The 18806-nt window shown below is 41.8% G+C and overlaps 1 protein-coding gene across 5 annotated transcripts in view; it reads left to right on the plus strand.

The window, feature by feature from the left end:
- CLOCK (clock circadian regulator) overlaps nt 1-18806 on the plus strand; it is a 126141-nt gene that overhangs the window by 39316 nt on the left and 68019 nt on the right. For all 5 annotated transcript variants that reach the window (XM_039540420.1, XM_039540418.1, XM_039540416.1 and 2 more), the window contains exon 3: nt 9385-9443. The gene's annotated coding sequence lies outside the window, so the exon portion shown is untranslated. The remainder of the gene's footprint in view (nt 1-9384; nt 9444-18806) is intronic.

Consider the following 18806-nt stretch of genomic DNA (forward strand, 5'->3'; position numbering starts at 1 on the left):
TGTTGGGTTAAATAGTTTTGTATGCCCTATAGGGATTTAATTCAATACCTTCTCTACTAGGTTTGAACAGAGTACTTTGTCCATAGTTTAGCAGGAGCATAGAATAAAATTTCCATATTGGTTTCACTCTAGTTCTGTTGTTCATGGTAGTACCACTGGGGAAGTGCTCTAGGAGCCTTGTAAAATATGGGGTACCCTCAGTCCTATGCTAAACTGAAACCACTGCATCCTTGATCTCATGTTTTTTATTTAGTTTGAATATGTTTAGTACTGGTTTTTGAGACCAGTGTAAGGGACTGAATTTACCAGGACTAAAGATTTGACTCAGTGTGCGCTGGTATGGACTGATAAGGATACCAGTCATTTTTTTCATTCTTCGCTGCTCCAGTCTATGAATTACAAAGTAAAGTTGACAAGATCTCTGATGCCTTAGTTGAAGGGATCTGAAATCTTGACAGTTTCACTTTGCTGCTGGCATGTGTAGCAGAGCTGTAAGAAGGGGAAAGAAATTGGGCGGGGAGGTGGGTAAACAAGAAGTAAGGAAAATGGGTTGCTGGGGAAGTAAGAAGGGTCATAATATTTAGTGAAGAAACAAGGATAGAAAAATGTGAAAAGACTAAGGAAGGGAGACATGGGAGGGGGTGAGGGTAAAGATAAAGAAACAGCTGCAGTAGTAGGAGTGGGTATCCTAATGTTCTTGCCTCATCATTATTTTCTTGCCACTGAGTTCTGAAAGAAGCCTAGCTCAGAGTCGGAGGCATATCTAATTTGTGATAGCCACTAGAATACCATATACTAATGAAATGTTACCTCTGCCATCTACAACACCTAATTGTCTTTGAAATATATGTTTAAAAAAGCCACATTGAATCCTTTATGCCCTCATAGTATTTCCAATATATCAAGCACCTGTTTTAATTAGCAACAAAGAATCCTGTGGCACCTTATAGACTAACAGACGTTTTGCAGCATGAGCTTTCGTGGGTGAATACCCACTTCTTCGCTTGCATCCGAAGAAGTGGGTATTCACCCACGAAAGCTCATGCTGCAAAACGTCTGTTAGTCTATAAGGTGCCACAGGATTCTTTGTTGCTTTTACAGATCCAGACTAACACGGCTACCCCTCTGATATCTGTTTTAATTAATCTCCTTTGGAAAGACATTACTATAAGGTTGTTTAGTTTCTGTCATGAATGAAGATACTGAGGTGAAAATTCAGAATCTATTTGCATACTTCACCATTGCTGGTTCATCATTGGTGCTATGAAGTCTTTGCTTTTTAGAAATCTCTTCTTATTTGAATACTTTTGACCTGCTTTAAATCTCAGCACTAACATGCTTCACTCAAAATATGCATGTTCCCTACAATCCTTTACTATTGCCAGCCCCAGGGAAGTGGAAGAATATTGTAAGGCATAAATTAACAGTGAGAGTAACTAACCATTGGAACAGCTTTCCAGTGGTTGTGGAGGATTCTCCATCACTGGCGATAATTATTTCTGGGAAGTTCTTTGGCCTTTTTGTTATGCAGGAAGTAAAACAAGATGATCATGTTCCCTTCTGGCCTTTGAATTTATGAATGTATAAAGTAGCGTGAATAAAAATGATTTAAAAATTAAAACAGTTTTTGAAGTGTACGTAATGGATTTTAATTTACATTTTAAAAATGGAAGTAATTGTAATTTACATAATATTGGTTTGCTTCTTTCCATTTTATAGTCTTTAAGTTGCTAAAATAGACATTTTATATTTGTTTCTTTAGTTTCCTAATTTTTAGTCAGACTTTAGATTTTATATTGTTTTTTCTAAATTTCACATCTAAAATGTTCGTCTGTGCTGAAAAAGACAAGTCTAGGGCCTCACTGCCATCTTTACTGTGAGAACAACACAAACAGCCCCTGCTGTATTTGCAGCCAACACATCGAACTTTGTCAGTAAAGTTGAAATGCTTCAACTGGACTTTAGTCCGCCACCAGGGTTGAAGTCAATGGGACTTGTACTCCGAAGGTCATTTAGGTGCCTTTGAAACGCTCAGCCTCAAATGCCTAAATTTTAGCATAGGTGCATCATGGTAAGCGCCTTGTTTTTAAACTCTGGCCTATGTGTGTGTATGTGTGTATACGTATACGTATATATATAAGTTCATAGTAATTTTGTTAGTATTCTGAAAGTCCAAGCTTTTCATTGTTCGCACTGAAGTAATTTTATTTTGAAGTGATAACATTTTATATCACAAAGTAGTTTTTAATAAACCTTTAGCCTGTGACGCTGAAAATGCTTGCGCTTAAATAAGACTGCTCATGCACATGTTTAATTGTAAGTCAATTTGCATGAGTAAAGTTATGTATCTGCTTAGATGTTTACAGGATCTGAGCTTTAATTTTCAATATTTTGGTTTTTGCCCATAGCAGTTTTATAAAATTCAAATAAGAGACCCCACCAGTAGTGACATTTTTTCAATAGCATTTATAATGTAGTTTATTATAAATTTTAATCTGAAGTTGCAATGGCACAGATCTTTAAATTAATTTTACAAATCCTCAACCTGATTTTAAACCAATGGTTTTAAAAAAAGTCAAGTTGTTTAAATAATTTAGATTGCCTTATTTTAGAGTTATGAATATATTTGATTCTTTTGGATCACAACATCTTTGCATCGGGCATTTAATTTTTTCTAAAATACGTATTACTGAAAAATATAATGTATTTGCAGCACCATAGCTAACAAAAACAATGCATGAATAAAGTAAAAATATAACTATATTTTGCCAAAAAGTTAAGCAAAGAGTTGTATCATTCTTTGTTATAGCCATTAAAATGGAGAGCAGCAACTTGACTAACCACCCATAACAAAGCAATTATTAGTATAGTTGTGTGCAAACGTAGTAAGCTTTAACATTAGAAAGTTTCTTGGAAGAGGAAAAAGCCTCCATTGAAAATGAAGAGTAATGTTGTTGGAAAGTGTAAATAAAATTCTAACAACCCTTAATAGCTTACTTTAAGGTCTTGTCTACACTACAGAGTTTTGTTGACACAAATTAAGCCGACAGTCAAAAACCGGTATAATTACATTGCCTGTGTATGTTCACACAACACTCCTTCTGTCGGCAGAGCGCGTTCACAGCTGGTGCTCTAGTATCGACAGAGAGAGCAATGCACTGGGTAGCTATCCCACAGTGCTACTCACCACCTTCTGTAGCTAGGAGTTGTGGGAAGGCGGAGAGGATCGCAGGGCATCATGGGTACATGCTCAGTGTCCCATGATGCAGTTCTTTCTGCCCCAGCATTTCATGGGCTTCCGACTGTGTTTCACAGCATTTTTCAACATCCCCTGTTTATTGTGTGCCTGCCATCTCTGTCTGAAAGGATGGATCACACATTGCTCTCTACTGTTGTGTTCAGTGTTATGAACACAAAGTGGGTGGTTATGCAGTATATCATGAGCTCCAAATATGAACAGGAATCAGAGTTTCCTGACCTGCTGTGTGCCATGGAAAGAAACAAGACCAGATTACTTTTTGCCTTCACGGAGTAGTTGAACACGATGGACTGTCGCTTTTGGGCTCAGGAAACAAGCACTGAGTGGTGGGATCGCATTGTTATGCAGGTCTGGGATGACAAGCAGTGGCTGCAGAACTTTAGGATGCAGAAAGTCACCTTCTAGGAACTGTGCAGAGCTTGCGCTAGCACTGTGACCCAAGGACACCAAAATGAGAGCTGCCCTCGGTGGAGAAGCAGGTGGTGATCGCTTTATGGAAGCTGAAGACTCCAGACTGCTACCACTCGGTCGCAAATCGGTTTAGAGTCAGGAAGTCGACCATTGGGACTGCAGTAATTCAAGTGCGCAGGGCCATTAATTGCATCCTGCTACAAAGGACCATGACTCTTGGTCATGTGCGTGAAATATTGGATGGCTTTGCGGCAATGGGATTCCTTGACTGCCGTGGGGCGATAGGTGGCATGCATGTTACAATTTTGGCACCGGGATGGAGTACATCAATAGAAAGGGGTACTTCTCTATGGTATTGCAGGCACTTGTGGATCACTGCAGGCGTTTCACTGACATCCATGCGTGGTGGTCCAGGAAGGTGCATGACATATGCATTTTCAGGAACACCGGCCTGTATAGAAAGCTCCAAACAGGGACTTTCTTTCCAGACCAGAAGATTCCAGTGAGGGGTGCTGAAATGCCCACAGTGATCCTGGGAGACCCAGCATACCTCTTAGTCCCATGGCTCATGAAGCCTTACATGGGAAACCTGGAGAGCAGAAAGGATGCTTCAACAATAGGCTGAGCAGGTGCAGAATGACCATAGAATGTGCCTTTTGCAGATTAAAAGTGTGCTGGTGCTGCCTTTATGGCATGTTAGACCTAAATGAGGGAAATATTCCCATGGTCATAGCAGCCTGCTGCACACTCCATACTATTTGTGAGGCTAAGGGTGAAAAGTTTCCCCTGGGGTGGAGCATGGAGGTGGATTGTCTGACTGCTGGGGGAGGAGGGAGTGAGCATGCATGTGTTCTGCCTGGAGCGTGATTAGGGACTTCAGCATCTTTATTTGCTCCTCCATCACTTATCATCCGCTCCTGGCCTTTTTACAATGTGCTCCTCACTCTCCTTTCTGCCCTGCCATTCTATTTTAAATTTGTCTTTCAAGGTCTCTCTCTGCTCCCGGCATTCTCTTTTTTTCAGCCTCTGAGGATTGGAGCACCTCTTGGAACATGTCCTCCTTGCTCCACTTTGGTCGCTTCCTTATTTGGCAAAGATACTCCACCGGTGTGTAGGGGGTTCCCCTGAAGGCCACATCTGAAGAAGCACAAGAAACTACACAGAAGCATGATTGTTAGTTCACGCACAGCACTGAATCATTATAGTAAAATACACCTCTTTTTACATACAAATCACTTTCTTTCTGTCGCTTGACAGGCACACATCTCAGCAAACATCCTAAACATGGTGAGTTTGGCCCAGAGAGGTGAGGTGGAGGTTTGAGAGCTCAAGATGAGGAAAAGGGTAAGGGAATCACTGCAGGCCATTAGGCACAGTATTGTAAAAATCTACCACCATTTTCCACAGGCAGGGGTCATTGAAGCCGATATCTCACTCGTGAGGGTAAGCAAGTGTGCATCTCCTGCACTTCATACCATGTGCTGCCCACCTGTGTGCTGCTTTAACCCCTGCACAAGTGACGGCTGATTGGCATGGGAAAGTTTCCTACAATGAGGGAAGGAACAAAGCAGTTCTGCCAAGGAACCTTCAGCACAGGATTGGCAAGTACCTGCAGGAAAGTTTCCTAGAGATCTGTGAAATCTCAGTGAGCATTAACACGCTATTCTGCCACACTGCTTAGCTGCACAAGAGAATGTGGAGCACACTCAAACTCAGCTAGTCCTGTAAATTTCTATCCCTTCATCCACTTCTAGAATATACAGAGCAAAGGACAGTTCTACTTCATATAACTGAGCAGCATCTGCTCAAAAAGATCACTTACCAGGGCTCTCCTCTCCTGCATCATGCGTGCCAAGAGATTGACTGCTGTGACCGGCTACACCCCTCTGGAGTAGAAAAGAGGTCTTGACTTGCCGCGCCACCAGACGGCCCTGCTGTATGCTCTACATTGTCCTCCAACTTGACCTCCTCGTCCACGACTTCATTCTCTGGGTTGAGTCCACTGTCCACTGCCTCCAGCCCCACTGAAGTATCCACAGGGCTCTTGGTGATGGAGTGCGGTGGTCACCAAAGATGGCATCCAGGTCCTTATAGGAGCAACAGGTCTTCAGCACAGCACCAGAGCGATGTTTTGCCTCCCTTACCTTCTGATATGCCTGCCTCAGCTCCTATATCTTTGCACAGCATTGATCATAGAATCATAGAAGATTAGGGTTGGAAGAGACCTCAGGAGGTCATCTAGTCCAACCCCAACTAAATCATCCCAGCCAGGGCTTTGTCAAGCTGGGCCTTTAAAACTCTAAGGATGGAGATTCCACTACCTCCCTAGGTAACCCATTCTAGTGCTTCACCGCCCTCCTAGTAAAATAGCTTTTCCTAATATCCAACCTAGACCTCCCCCACCGCAACTTGAGACCATTTCTCCTTGTTCTGTCATCTGCCACCACTGAGAACAGCCTAGCTCCATCCTTTTTGGAACCCCGCTTCAGGTAATTGAAGGCTGCTATCAAATCACTCTTCTCTTCTGCAGACTAAATAAGCCCAGTTCCCTCATCCTCTCCTCATAAGTCATGTGCCCCAGCCCCCTAATCATTTTCATTGCCCTCCACTGGACTCTTTCCAATTTGTCCACATCCATTCTGTAGTGGGGGGCCCCAAAACTGGACGCAGTACTGCAGATGTGGCCTCACCAGTGCCGAATAGAGGGGAGTAATCACTTCCCTCGATCTGCTGGCAATCCTCCTACTAATACAACCCAATGTGCTTTTAGCCTTCTTGGCAACAAGGGCACACTGTTGACTCATATCCAGCTTCTTGTCCACTGTAATCTCTAGGTCCTTTTCTGTAGAACTGCCACTTAGCCAGTCGGTCCCCAGCCTGTAGCAGTGCATGGGATTCTTCCATCCTAAGTGCAGGACTCTGTACTTGTCCTTGTTGAACCCCATCAGATTTCTTTTGGCCCAATCCTCCAATTTGTCTAGGTCACTCTGGACCCTATCCCTACCCTCCAGCGTATCTACCTCTCCCGCCAACTTAGTGTCATCTTTGAACTTGCTGAGGGTGCAATCCATCCTATCATCCAGATCATTAATGAAGATGTTGACCAAAACCGGCCCCAGGACTGACCCCTGGGGCACTCCGCTTGATACCGGTTGCCAACTAGACATCGAGCCGTTGATCACTATCTGTTGAGCCCGACAATCTAGCCAGCTTTCCATATTTCTTTAACTTGCTGACGAGAATACTGTGGGAGACTGTATCAAAAGCTTTGCTAAAGTTAAGGTATATCATGTCCACTGCCTTCCCCATATTCACAGAGTCAGTTATCTCATCATAGAAGTAAATCAGGTTGGTCAGGCATGACTTTCCCTTGGTGAATCCATGCTAACTGTTCCTGATCACCTTCCTCTCCTCCAAGTGCTTCAAAATTGATTCCTTGAGCACCTGCTTCATTATTTTTCCAGAGACAGAGGTGAGGCTGACTGGTCTATAGTTCCCTGGATTCTCCTTCTTCCATTTTTTAAAGATGGGCACTATATTTGCCTTTTTCCAATTGTCCAGATGCGTGTCCCATTCATAGCCCTTATCCAACAAGCCACAAAAAATCTGCCTGTAGGTATCAGAGTTCCTACAGCTGGAGCAGAGCTGGGACTGTGCAGCCTCCTCTCTCCACAGTGTCAGGAGATCCAACAACTCAGGTGTGCTCCAAGTGGGAGAGCGTTTGCTGTGTGGAGCCGCCATTGTCAGCTGGGAAGATGCGATGTGAGCCGTCCACACCGAGCAAACAGGAATTGGAATTTCAAAAGTTCCTGGGCCTTTAAAGGGGGAGGGGTGGATGCCTGTGTTCTGTGATCACAACTGCTAATCAGAGCGGTCAGGATGTGCATGGTGGGACACCTCCTGTAGGCCATTTATAGTGACATAACCAAGTGTGGTATCTACACAGACACTTTGTCGATATAACTTTGCTGCAAAAAGCTCAACATTTCTTGTCGAGGTGATTTTATTTTGTCAGCAAAACAAAAGAGTTTTGTTGGCAGAAGGAGCTTTGCAGAGTGTACACCTCCATGTTTTTGTCGATTAAACTTGATATTTGTTGACAAAATTGTGTAGTGTAGGCCTAAGTAAGCTATTCATAAATTAGCACATAGACTCAACCGCTAATTTACACAATTTTTTCATGATTTTCTAATAAATCCTCTAGTGGTTGGAGTCCCGATTTTTTTATTTTGTTGCCAGTGTTAAGTAGAGTAACAGCAGTCTCTGCACTTTATTGGTGGCATCACTGAAACCTCATTCACAGTGTTTTAAGGGAAGATATACTCTACTGAGCAGAAATACATGTTTCTTTAAAAAGAAAACTTCTTTCTACTTTTCCTTCTATACAGCTGACCCTTGTTAGAGAGCCAAACTCCAAATATTGTCTGTATGGATGCCTGTTTGTGGGATGCTTATGTCCTCTAATTTGATAAATAGCAATGACCACTGACACAGTATCTGAGATTCAGACATTTTCAGGACCTTCCATAGTGCTGGATTATTTGATTCAATTGGCAAACTGGGAAGCAGAGTAGGGAATGGATTCAAACCTATTTACCAAAATAAAATGTATTAACTGTAAAATAGTCTAATACAACTTTGTTTTAAACCCAAACATGTTAGAATTGGTAGTTATCTTAGTGTTTGGCTTCGCTAATTTTAATATCTTCAATAATGATCTGGAAAGAGAGGATAGCAATATGCTACTGAAAGTTGCTGATGCTAAATTGGGAGACGTTGAGAACTTGAGAGGACAGAGGTAACACAGAGCAGCCTAGGGAAGTTAGAAATATGGGGAAGAAGCTTTAAACTGGATATTTAGACTGGAAATATGCAAGCAGTATGTGAGTTTTGGGGTAATGGTGGTAGAAATAACAGTCATTCTATGAGAAACCTGGAAAGTGGTACTGCTGAAAGACTTAAGAGGGACTGAACAGCAAACTAAATGTAGCCATTGCAGCCTCTCAGCGGTCAATATGATTAGGCATTACATGCTTGAGGCTTCAGTATGAAGGAATAAGGGGGTGATAGTCCCTATGTGACTAACTATGAGAGCTCATTAAGAATTTTACTTTTAATTTTGGTATATTGTCTTCTGGTCTAAAATCAAGGAACCTTTTCTTTGGGTTTAAAATCAAGCATGGAAAGTTTCAATCTTCAAGAAAAATTTGAAAAATTACTACTTTATTGATTACATGCATTTTAAAGGCACCCATTACTGTGGTCTCAGTGCACATGACGCATGGCTTCAAGTCAAGTTATTAAGATTTCCCAATAAAAAGTACTGGAGTAATACACCCAATCTTCTGCAGTTTAACTTAAAACCAGAAAATGTAAAAAACTGACCAGTCAGCTAAGTGTCCTGGATTTCATAGCTTACCATCTGTGTAATGCCTGGTGAAAGCAACTGCCCAAGGTTTTGCTTTAAATACAATTCCCATGGGAGCAAATTCCTGATGTGGAAACCTGCATCAGAGCAAGTTATGAGGGGGTTATGGTGGAATACAGAATATAACCTTAAGCTTTGCTATCCTGAATGCAACAATTTTCATTTTTGTTTTGTGAAGAAAAGAAGGGGAGTTTCTCCCTTGCGCTATCCAGTTGCAGGTGCTAGGGAGTCAAATGTTCAGCTATTGAAGTTTTTGTTTCATTATGACCTCCTGTTTTTATAACAGGTAGCTGTAGTGGGAGGGAAGTGGAAGAATCCAGTGACAGCCACCAGAGTTTTAGAAAGGTAAGTTTTTTATGTTGTCATATTTTGTTAGTTTCATAAGAAATAATAATAAGTTATAACTGGTCAAATACAGAAGTGTATAATAGAGCTACAGTGTTTTCTATTCCTTGAGTATATTTTAAATGTAGGTTTCCCAGAGTTCATTCACTGTTTCTTCCCCACCTCTTCCAGCCTTGTGATTTGAGGTGAGCTGATTCTAAAATACTGAGGTTCCACAGTGATGATTTGGATGGGCAGGTTGGTATAAAAGTGGAGTCTTAATTCAATTCCGTGCCCAAACTCTCTCAGGCTGTCACTAAAGAGCTGAGGAGGCAGTGCAAACTGTCCACTCTCCACAAGCACTTAGGTAGCCATTCAGTTGTGTGAGATTCACCTGCATGCAAAGAGTTAAGCACCAGAAGCAGTTTTAACAATGTACAATCCTAGAGATTTAAAAACCTCAGCCACTGTAAAAGAATCCCATTAACAGGCCCTTATTTACATATGTTTGCATTTCCACAAATGGAATAATCAAGTTTCAGATTAAGTTTTAGGTTCCTTCAGTAACTGTACTTGAGTGATGCAGAATGCATCTACTATTCTGTTCTTGTAGAATCTGTTAGCTACATTTCAGGAATCTTACAAATTACATTGCCAGAGTCCTCCACTAGCCCTAGGATTAATGCATCCTTTTGCTGCGTGTACATAGCCCCATAGTGGCATCCTTTATGTAGATGAACACTGAACATATTATTAAAATATGCAAAACTCAGGTTGACCTGTTACTAAGTAGAAATAGCAGCTCATGTTAGTGTGTACACATTGCATAAATGCTCTGCTTTCTGCATAGGCTCCCCATTGAATATAGAGTTCAGTTCCAGGTTTGTGTCCTGATACTCAAAGCCTTCTGAGACTGGCCCTAGCTATCTGAGTTCCCTGATTGATATGTTCCACTGAAATGATGAAATTATTAAACAGGGAAGAATGAATGTGATACTGGTTATTTTCAGAACTAAATACAGAACTCATTTAAATCTATTTATCTTTCCCTCAGTAAGTTCTTCTAACACACACGCATACAACTCACCCACCCACTCACAAACAAAAATCCCTAAAAACAAACCAAGCTAATTTTCTACATGCAGGAAGGAAGAAAATGGGAGATACAGACCTCTAATTTAGAATACTCGGAAGGCTCTCTTATAGTGTGCTTCTGGTAAGCAAAGATGGTAATATATGGCTACTAGCACTATCTGAGCTGTGGTATTAAATGAGTTAATGTGTTTGTAAAAAAATTGGGTGCTCAGCATCACATAGGAACTCTTGAGTGGCTCTGAAACAGAGCAGGGATAGAGGGTTAAGAAAATTGTGTGCTTGACTTTGCAACCTTTACATTCTTTTAACATAGAAGTTATTATGTAACTTCTTAAGTCTTAAAAAAAAAAAAAAGCAATCCTCCCACCTAATTCTGTCATATGGAACTGTATTGACACTTCCCTCCCCCCCCGCCCCCGGTTGGGCCATCAGGAGGGTTTCAGCCTTTAGATCACCAGCACAGACTGCTAACAGTAAGTAGTAACAATAGGATACTATCCTCTATGTGGCACTATAGGGGGATGACACACATACTTTGCCAGTGGGTTTCACAGCAGAGATAACGTGGACTCCAGAATTCCAGGTTCAATCCCAGGCATTGGAGAAGGGTGTGGAGCCCTCTTCCTTCTTTCTCCATTGCTACCTCCTTCCCACATGTCCCCAGCTCCTGACCCCTCTGCCTCTATTACCCCCTCCCAAACCTCCCCTCCCTTTGCTTCTATCCATATCTCTCTTCTTCTGCTTCTCTCCACCTTCTGGTTCCTGCAACACCCTCTTTCCCATGTTCCCCTGTACAGTCCAAGGGTATGTCTACACTGCAGCTGGAAATGTGCTTCCCAGCATGGGCAATGAGACATGCACTAGCTCTGCTCAAACTAGCATGGTAGAAACAGTGTAGCTGGTGGTAGCACAGGCAGCCGCTCAGGCTAGCCACTTGAGTACAAACCTGCCCTGACCCCCTGGGAGTATACTCGGGAAGCTAGCCTGAGCCGTTGCCTGTGCTACCCTCCTCCTCCCCCCCAGCTGCTATTTAGCATACTAGCTCAAGCAGAGCTAGTGCTTGTCTATGTACTGTGCTGGGATGCACACTGCAAGCTGCAGTGTAGATGTGTACCCTAAGTCAGGCTGGTTCCTCCTCCTCACTGACTGGTTCCAGAAAAGGGCGTATTAAGGCCACAGGAGAGAGAGTCTCCCTGCTCTTAATTTTGGTGCCTGGCATCACAATGGGCCCAGAGCAGCAACTGCAGGGAATGTCTTGCTCCACACTTGCTTCCCTGAGATGGAATATGCTCAGGCACTTTGTGGGGATGGCATATACAGAGTCTGGTCAGTTGAGAGGCTGGAGCATGCTCAGTGGAGACAGAATCTTTGGAAAACTTAGCTGCCAAACTTGAACAAGTTTCTACTGAACTTGCGTTAATTGAGATTTTTCAAAAGCTTATACCTTGGCCAAATTTAGGTTTTTTTCCCCACGAGAACAATGGAACTTATATTCCTGATACCTGAGCAACCTTCCCCTTGCCAAATTTCAGGCACTAGAGCAGGGGTAGGCAACCTATAGCACGCGTGCTGAAGGTGGCACACGAGCTGATTTTCAGTGGCACTCACACTGCCCGGGTCCTGGCCACCGTTCTGGGGGGGTCTGCATTTTAATTTAATTTTAAATTAAACTTCTTAAACATTTTATAAACCTTATTTACTTTACATACAACAATAGTTTAGTTATATATTATAGATGTATAGAAAGAGACCTTCTGAAAACATTAAAATGTATTACTGGCACGCGAAACCTTATATTAGAGTGAATAAAGGAAGACTCGGCACACCATTCTGGAAAAGGTGCCGACCCCTGGACTAGAGCATCTTTTAAAAAAAAAAAAAAGTTCATAACCAATTTGTTAAAATGGGCAAAACTGTGTATGTTTTGGTTTTGTTTTTCATTTGATAGCTAAGCAGCATTAGTTACCATAGTGAGTTATAGATCTCTAGCATCCCCGGGAAGGAGAGTGTGGAGTCTTGGAGTCTGGAGCACAAGCCTCTGGCTGTGTGGTGCAGGTCATTTGGTGGCTGGGAGGTGGAAGTAAAGAAGTCCAAATGAAGAAGTCAGGAGGCATCTGCAGCCCACAAAAGGCAGAATCTAGGGCCTTCAGAAAGCCAAAGAGAGAAGAACTGGCTCCTTTCCTTTCTGAGTCAGCCTGGGTGGTCAAGGCTCTCAAGTGTTTTCCCAGTCAGAAACCCCTTCTTCTGAGGGCTAGGGAGCTCTGAGTTATAGCCCTATTCCTTCAGGGTATGTCTACACGGCAATTAAAAACCCACGACTGGCCCATGCGAACTGACTTGGGTTCATGGGGCTCGGGCTGTAGGGCTGTTTAACTGTGGTGTAGATGTCTGGGCTGGCACTGAAGCCAAGGTTCTAGGACCCTGTGAGGTTGGAAGGTCCCAGAGTTTGGGCTGCAGCCTGAGCTGGAATGTCTACACCGCAGTTAAACAGCCCGCAGCCCAAACCCTGCAAGTGTGAGTCAGCTAGCATGGGTCAGCTGTAGGTGTCTAATTGCAGTGTAGACATACCCTCAGAGTCCTGCCCCAAACTGAGCAGGGATCCACCTTTTTAAGGACCCACCCTCTCCAGACTTGACAGACTTCACAGTTGCAATGGGTTGGGGCTGATTGTGCCCAGAGGAGATTTTTAACACCTGGGGTGGGGTGTGATGGGTTCGGTCACAGAAACCCCCTTGGGACTGGCACCTGATGTGCTGAGACTATCTCTCAGCCTGTTTTCTCTGCTGGCTTGGGACTTAAGAACATAAGACTGGCTGTACTGGGTCAGACCAAAGGTCCATCCAGCCCAGTATCCTGTGTGCCGACAGTGGCAGAAGACATTTGTTGCTTTGCGCATACTGTTTTTTTTCTGGGACTATTACTGATAAATCATATGAACATGGGTAACTTTGGGTATCTACATATGGTGTTTCTCCCATTTTGAACTGACAAATAGTTACTGTCATTTGCATGCATCTTCAGTTTATTTGAAGGAAATTGGAAAAAAATAAGTGGAATGGTTTTGCCTTGTTATATGAGAATGTATTTAGCTTGATATGGCTCACATGAGAAAAAATTAATAGTAGGAAGTTGAGACTAGTTGACTCTGAGTTTAGGTTTGCTGCTAAAGTAGGGATTCAACCAGCTTTTTTACACATTAAGAATGTAGCGCATACTCTCCAAAATTACAGCACTCTTTGCAGTGCAGAATAAAGTTTGAGAATTTGCAAGCAGTATCTCCTGCATATTAGGCTTTGTTTGTTTTTTTGGTTATTTATTGAAGAAGGGAAGATCAAAGGTAAGGAAGAGTGAATATACAAGCCAGGATTGAAGAAGTAATTAGTTGAGACTAGAAAAGAAAGGGAATTGATTCCCCAAATCGGGCTGTTAAATCCTAACTTTTGAAATGTGTCATCAAAATGTTTCGACATCATTAGGCTTATACTCATTATTGATTGTCTGTTATTTATGGTTCTTCATTGTATTGAGCTGGGAGGAGGGGAAGTGTTCATTGGTGTGCTCTGAGGATCAATGTTTAAAGCCAGTTTAATTTAATATCTTAATGATCTGGAAGCATACTAAATATCATCTGAAAATACAGTTAATTGGGAGATGTTGAAAACAAAAGTGAGGACAGAGATAATACACAGAGGCCTAAGAAGGGAAGAAAAGATGGGCTTGTGATTAAAGCACTGGACTGAAACTTAGGACATTTTGGGGTCTGTTGCTATCTCTGCTACTGATTTCTTCTCTGACCTTGGTCATGTCATCTGTAGCAGATGCCTTTGCCCATGTGAAGCCTAGTGCAGGATTGGGAACTTAAACTCTTTGTACCTTAACTCCCCATCTGAAATAAGGAAAATAATATCTACCAACCTCCTTCATAAGGGTGTTGTGAAGATAGACTCAGTGTGTGTGAGGTACTCAAACATTATGGTGATAAATCCCACAGAAAAGCCCATGGACAGGGAATAACAAAAATAAATTGCCTGAAAAGAGTAAGGCATACATGCATCTATTGAATAATCCAGAAATACAGATATTAGTTGAGAAGGAAATACCTAAAGAGAAATAATGCCAAAAGAATTCTAGCTTGAGTGTATAACAGACTCGATGTGCTTGCGATATAATATGATGACATAAAAAAAGCTAATGCAAATTTGAGCTAGACACCATGAAATCATGTTACAGATGAGAGAGAGTGAGAGTGTCTATATTGGTTTTATTTCTGGGCACCTCAAAACCAGAGAGAGAGTGACAAATTGGAGGCAATACAGGGATGATCAAACATAGCGATAAATGGTTTGCAGAGACTGACTTGGGATAAAGGACTTACAAGAAATTTGTGTTTAGCTTAGCAAAAGCAATTAACGAAATGTAAACATTTTCAGGTATTCTAAATATGTAAGCACCAAATGGAGAGAGGAAATGTTTAAGGTGCAGCAAGGAATAACAGGGTGAAATTGAGCTAAGAAAAACTCGGGTTGAATATTTGTAAGGGAGGGGTGAATGAGGGGATTCAGGACTAGAAGACTGTGGCTATGTCTATACTACAGCTTATGTCAGCATAACTTATGTTGCACAGAGCATGAATAAACCACCCCCCTGAGCGAGATAAATTACATCGTCATAAGCGTCAGTGTGGACAGTACTATGTCAAAGGGAGCGCTTCTCCTGTCAATATAGATACCACTTCTCACAGAGGTAGTTTTATTATGCTGACGGAAGACCTCTGTTCTATCAGCATAGAGCATCTTCATGAGATGCACAGCAATGGCGCAGTGTAGACATGCTCTGTGAAATCCTCTCCCAGTGGTGGAACGGTTCTGCATGTGCAGGAGCATGGAGGGAGATAACTTATTAGGTCTCTTTCATCCCTAACTTCCTGACTTCTGTGAGAATATTCTACATTCTGACTTTCAGTTGAGCATGTCAGCCTAGTGTGAAAACCCTATCCTGAGGATTTACAAAGCTTGTTTTACTAAAGAACTATTATTACTTTTAAATGGTTTGTTCCTTCTGTTTTTCATTTCTAATCTCTGTGGCTCAGTTTGATATTAAAATAACTACAGTGACCTGACCTCTTGATAGTATTTTTAACCTATTCAAAACCATGAAAAAATCTTTCCTATAAAATATGTAATAAGATGTAAATGCAAGACTTCTGTAAGTCCCATAACATTTACTTATAAAATGTCATACACGTACTGAAAAGGTTATACAACCACACTGTATATGCAGACAAGAAGTTAATATAGATCTAGGCCAGTGAAATATTAGAAAAAGGCATGAAAAAATGTAAACCCCTATAGAATACTAGTTGTATTTTCAATGTGCCATGCAGGAGATTAGGTAGAATGCCAGTTGGAATAAGAATTGCACATTTCCTGTTCCATCACACTCTTCTTTCCCACACATGGTGGTTTCTAGGCTCTTACTGGCTGCTGCCATTGGAGGAAGGGTTTTTGTTGTGACTAAATACTGTGAATGGTAGGCATATTAAGAGATGTGGTGCCAACATAATTTTGAGTTGGTATTTTGTGAGTTTCATTGACCTTTCTTGTAGTTTGTCTTTTAATTAAATCTTCCACCTTCGTCTATCCCCTTTTTTTCATTTAAATTTCTCTCCCTCTAATCTCAAAACCTGTGTGATTTACCAGTTCCCCCCGTTACAAAACCCACATGTCTTCCTCTGCCAGATCTGACTTTCTGATTGGTCTATCTTCCAGCTTCATCTTCATTGAGGACTTCATTGTGCAGGTTGATGTCCCTCTTGAATCTTATGACTCCCTTAGATTTACTTACAATTTGTTATTACTTTTGCCCATAGCCATACCATGGCAGCAGCTTCTACTTTGTCTTGTCTAATTCTTGTCTATGTAACTCCTCCCTTTATTTTGTTTGAGCACGTTCCCCTTTTAGTTCCTTCTAGAAATGAGCCTATTCCATCACTCTTGAAAACATCTTGATCCTTCTAGGCTTCCTCCAGTTTAATTTCTAATTCTTTCTCTTATTTCCCCTGCATGTCCTAACCAACTTGCCCTATCAGAACTTGTACTCCCTGCCTCCCACACTTCAAATTCTGTCTGGCACACTGAAAAACTCCAACATTAATTTGTGTCCTTTAAATAAAAAAAAAAAAGGCGGTTGGTAAGTCAACATTAAAGTCTAGAAATTTTGTCAGATAGTCTGTGCTGAGGGAGAGGAGCAGAATGTTTAATGAAAACACCATGATCCTGATCCACCTCCTACAACTGCAGGCAAAGTGGCAGGCATTAGAGTCATGCACAGGACTAGTGTAGAGCCCCGAAGCAAGACTGGTATCCCATGGGTCCTGCAGGATCCACTGCCATAATAGCAGGAGCGAGATTTAAAAAAAAGTCCCCTTCAGGGTTCTAGCAGACATCTCCTTGAAAACTACCTGCTACTTATGGTGGCTCCTACTACATGTGGTTACAGAAGCAGGTCATATGTACATGTCTACAGGCTTGGGTATTTTCCCCAGTGTTCAGCTCGCACACTACTTGGCTCAGCTTGGCCATGAGAGAGCATATGGCCAGGCACCTCTCCAACCAGCACATATTATTCCGGGGTGGGGAGCCACAGAGAAAAAGGGAATTAAAAAAATTAAAAAAGACATGCATGGGAAAAAGCAAGATAAAAAAAGGAGAAAAGAGAAGGAGAAAATGAGGGAAAACAGAAACTATTCTGGGGCATAACGTGACATATGTTGCCCATCCACACATCCATTGCAGTTGGGTGCTCCAGCAAAACAAGCTGGGAGCCATTATACAAATTAAAAAAGTAGCTTTTTGCTCACCAGTAGTACCCAAAAATATATAACCATCCCCAGCGTTCCTATTGTAAATAGTGTTTGTGGTGTAATGGTTAGATCAGGAGGCATTGTATAACTGCAGAGTATTGTTCTTGAGAAGAGTTTTGATTTTTTTTAAATTAGCAGTAGAAAAGTCCTATTAGATCATTAGTCAATTCCTTTATCATATTAGGATTGTGGCACAGAACTGTTAAGTACTAAAATGTTAATGATCTGCCCCTGTTTTCAGAAATACTTACTAAACCTAGCAAGTTGGAAACTGGGAGACGTGCAGATTCTGTCAGAAAACTGAATTCTGTTTTCTATGATCTTTCCTGGGTGAAATTCTTTGGCCTAATGTTATGTAAGACTAGATGATAATAGTTGTTTTCCCTTCTGGTCTTAAAATCTATGGATTTTATGAAGAAGTTGTTTGTAAAATCAATCTATGTATATAATATTGTTTACAAAATAAGATTAAAAATTCACTGTCTCTTTAAAATATTTAGTGATATAGGAAAAATATTGACTGGATTGACTGCCCTAGAGACTTAAGTTCTTTGTCCACACAACAGATATATAGGGTAGGTAGAGGCAATGCAAGCTTCCCCACACTGCTTCGGCAGCGTCTCAATTCTGTCCTGAAGGGACTGGTGCTAGGACTGAGACGATTGCTCAACCTGCAGGTCTTGTTCCATCTTTGAGCTCACTTCTGAGAATCAGTGGTACCAATTTTAGTACCAGTTGTGGAGGTAGAAATCGACTGTGATTACTAATACTTTCCATATAGATATCTGCCCCCACCCTCATGTGGTATAAACTTTCATTATTATCTTGGGCAGGATTCCAGCTGGTGACTCTGTAAGTGCTTTAAAGACTCAATATTTCACTTCCTTTGTCCACCCAGGCATGTCTATGCTGCAGTTGGGAGCATGCCTCTGAGCCCAGATAAACAGACACATACTTGCTCACTAAAATAGCAGCATCAACATTGTGACACAGGTGGCAGCTCAGGCTAGTTGCCAAAGTACAAATCCATCCAACACTCTGGGTCCCTACTGTGGTGGCTACCCTGTGCTACCATCCGTGCTACAACGTTGACGCTGCTATTTTTAACGTGTTAGCTCAAGCAGAGTTGTCTGCCCAGGCTGGGAGGCATGCTTCCAACAGCCATCTAGATGTACCCCTCGTCACTCACTGTCTACCTCTGCTCTGCAGGTCAGCATGAGGTGGAAATGTTATAGTGTTGCCAACTCTCATGATTTTGCTGCAAGTCTCAGTGTTGTTTTTCTTAAAGCCCCAGCTGCCGGAATCAGGAGATTGCATGAGAATCTCTGCTTTAATTAAAAAAAATAAGTTTCTAGCCCTTATGATTGCAGAGAAAAGTTTGAAAATGTTGCTGGAATATACTCTAAAGGCTTAGCATCTAGAAGGCA

This window comes from Mauremys reevesii, linkage group 5 (genome assembly GCF_016161935.1).
Source record: "Mauremys reevesii isolate NIE-2019 linkage group 5, ASM1616193v1, whole genome shotgun sequence".
Lineage (NCBI taxonomy): Eukaryota > Metazoa > Chordata > Testudines > Geoemydidae > Mauremys > Mauremys reevesii.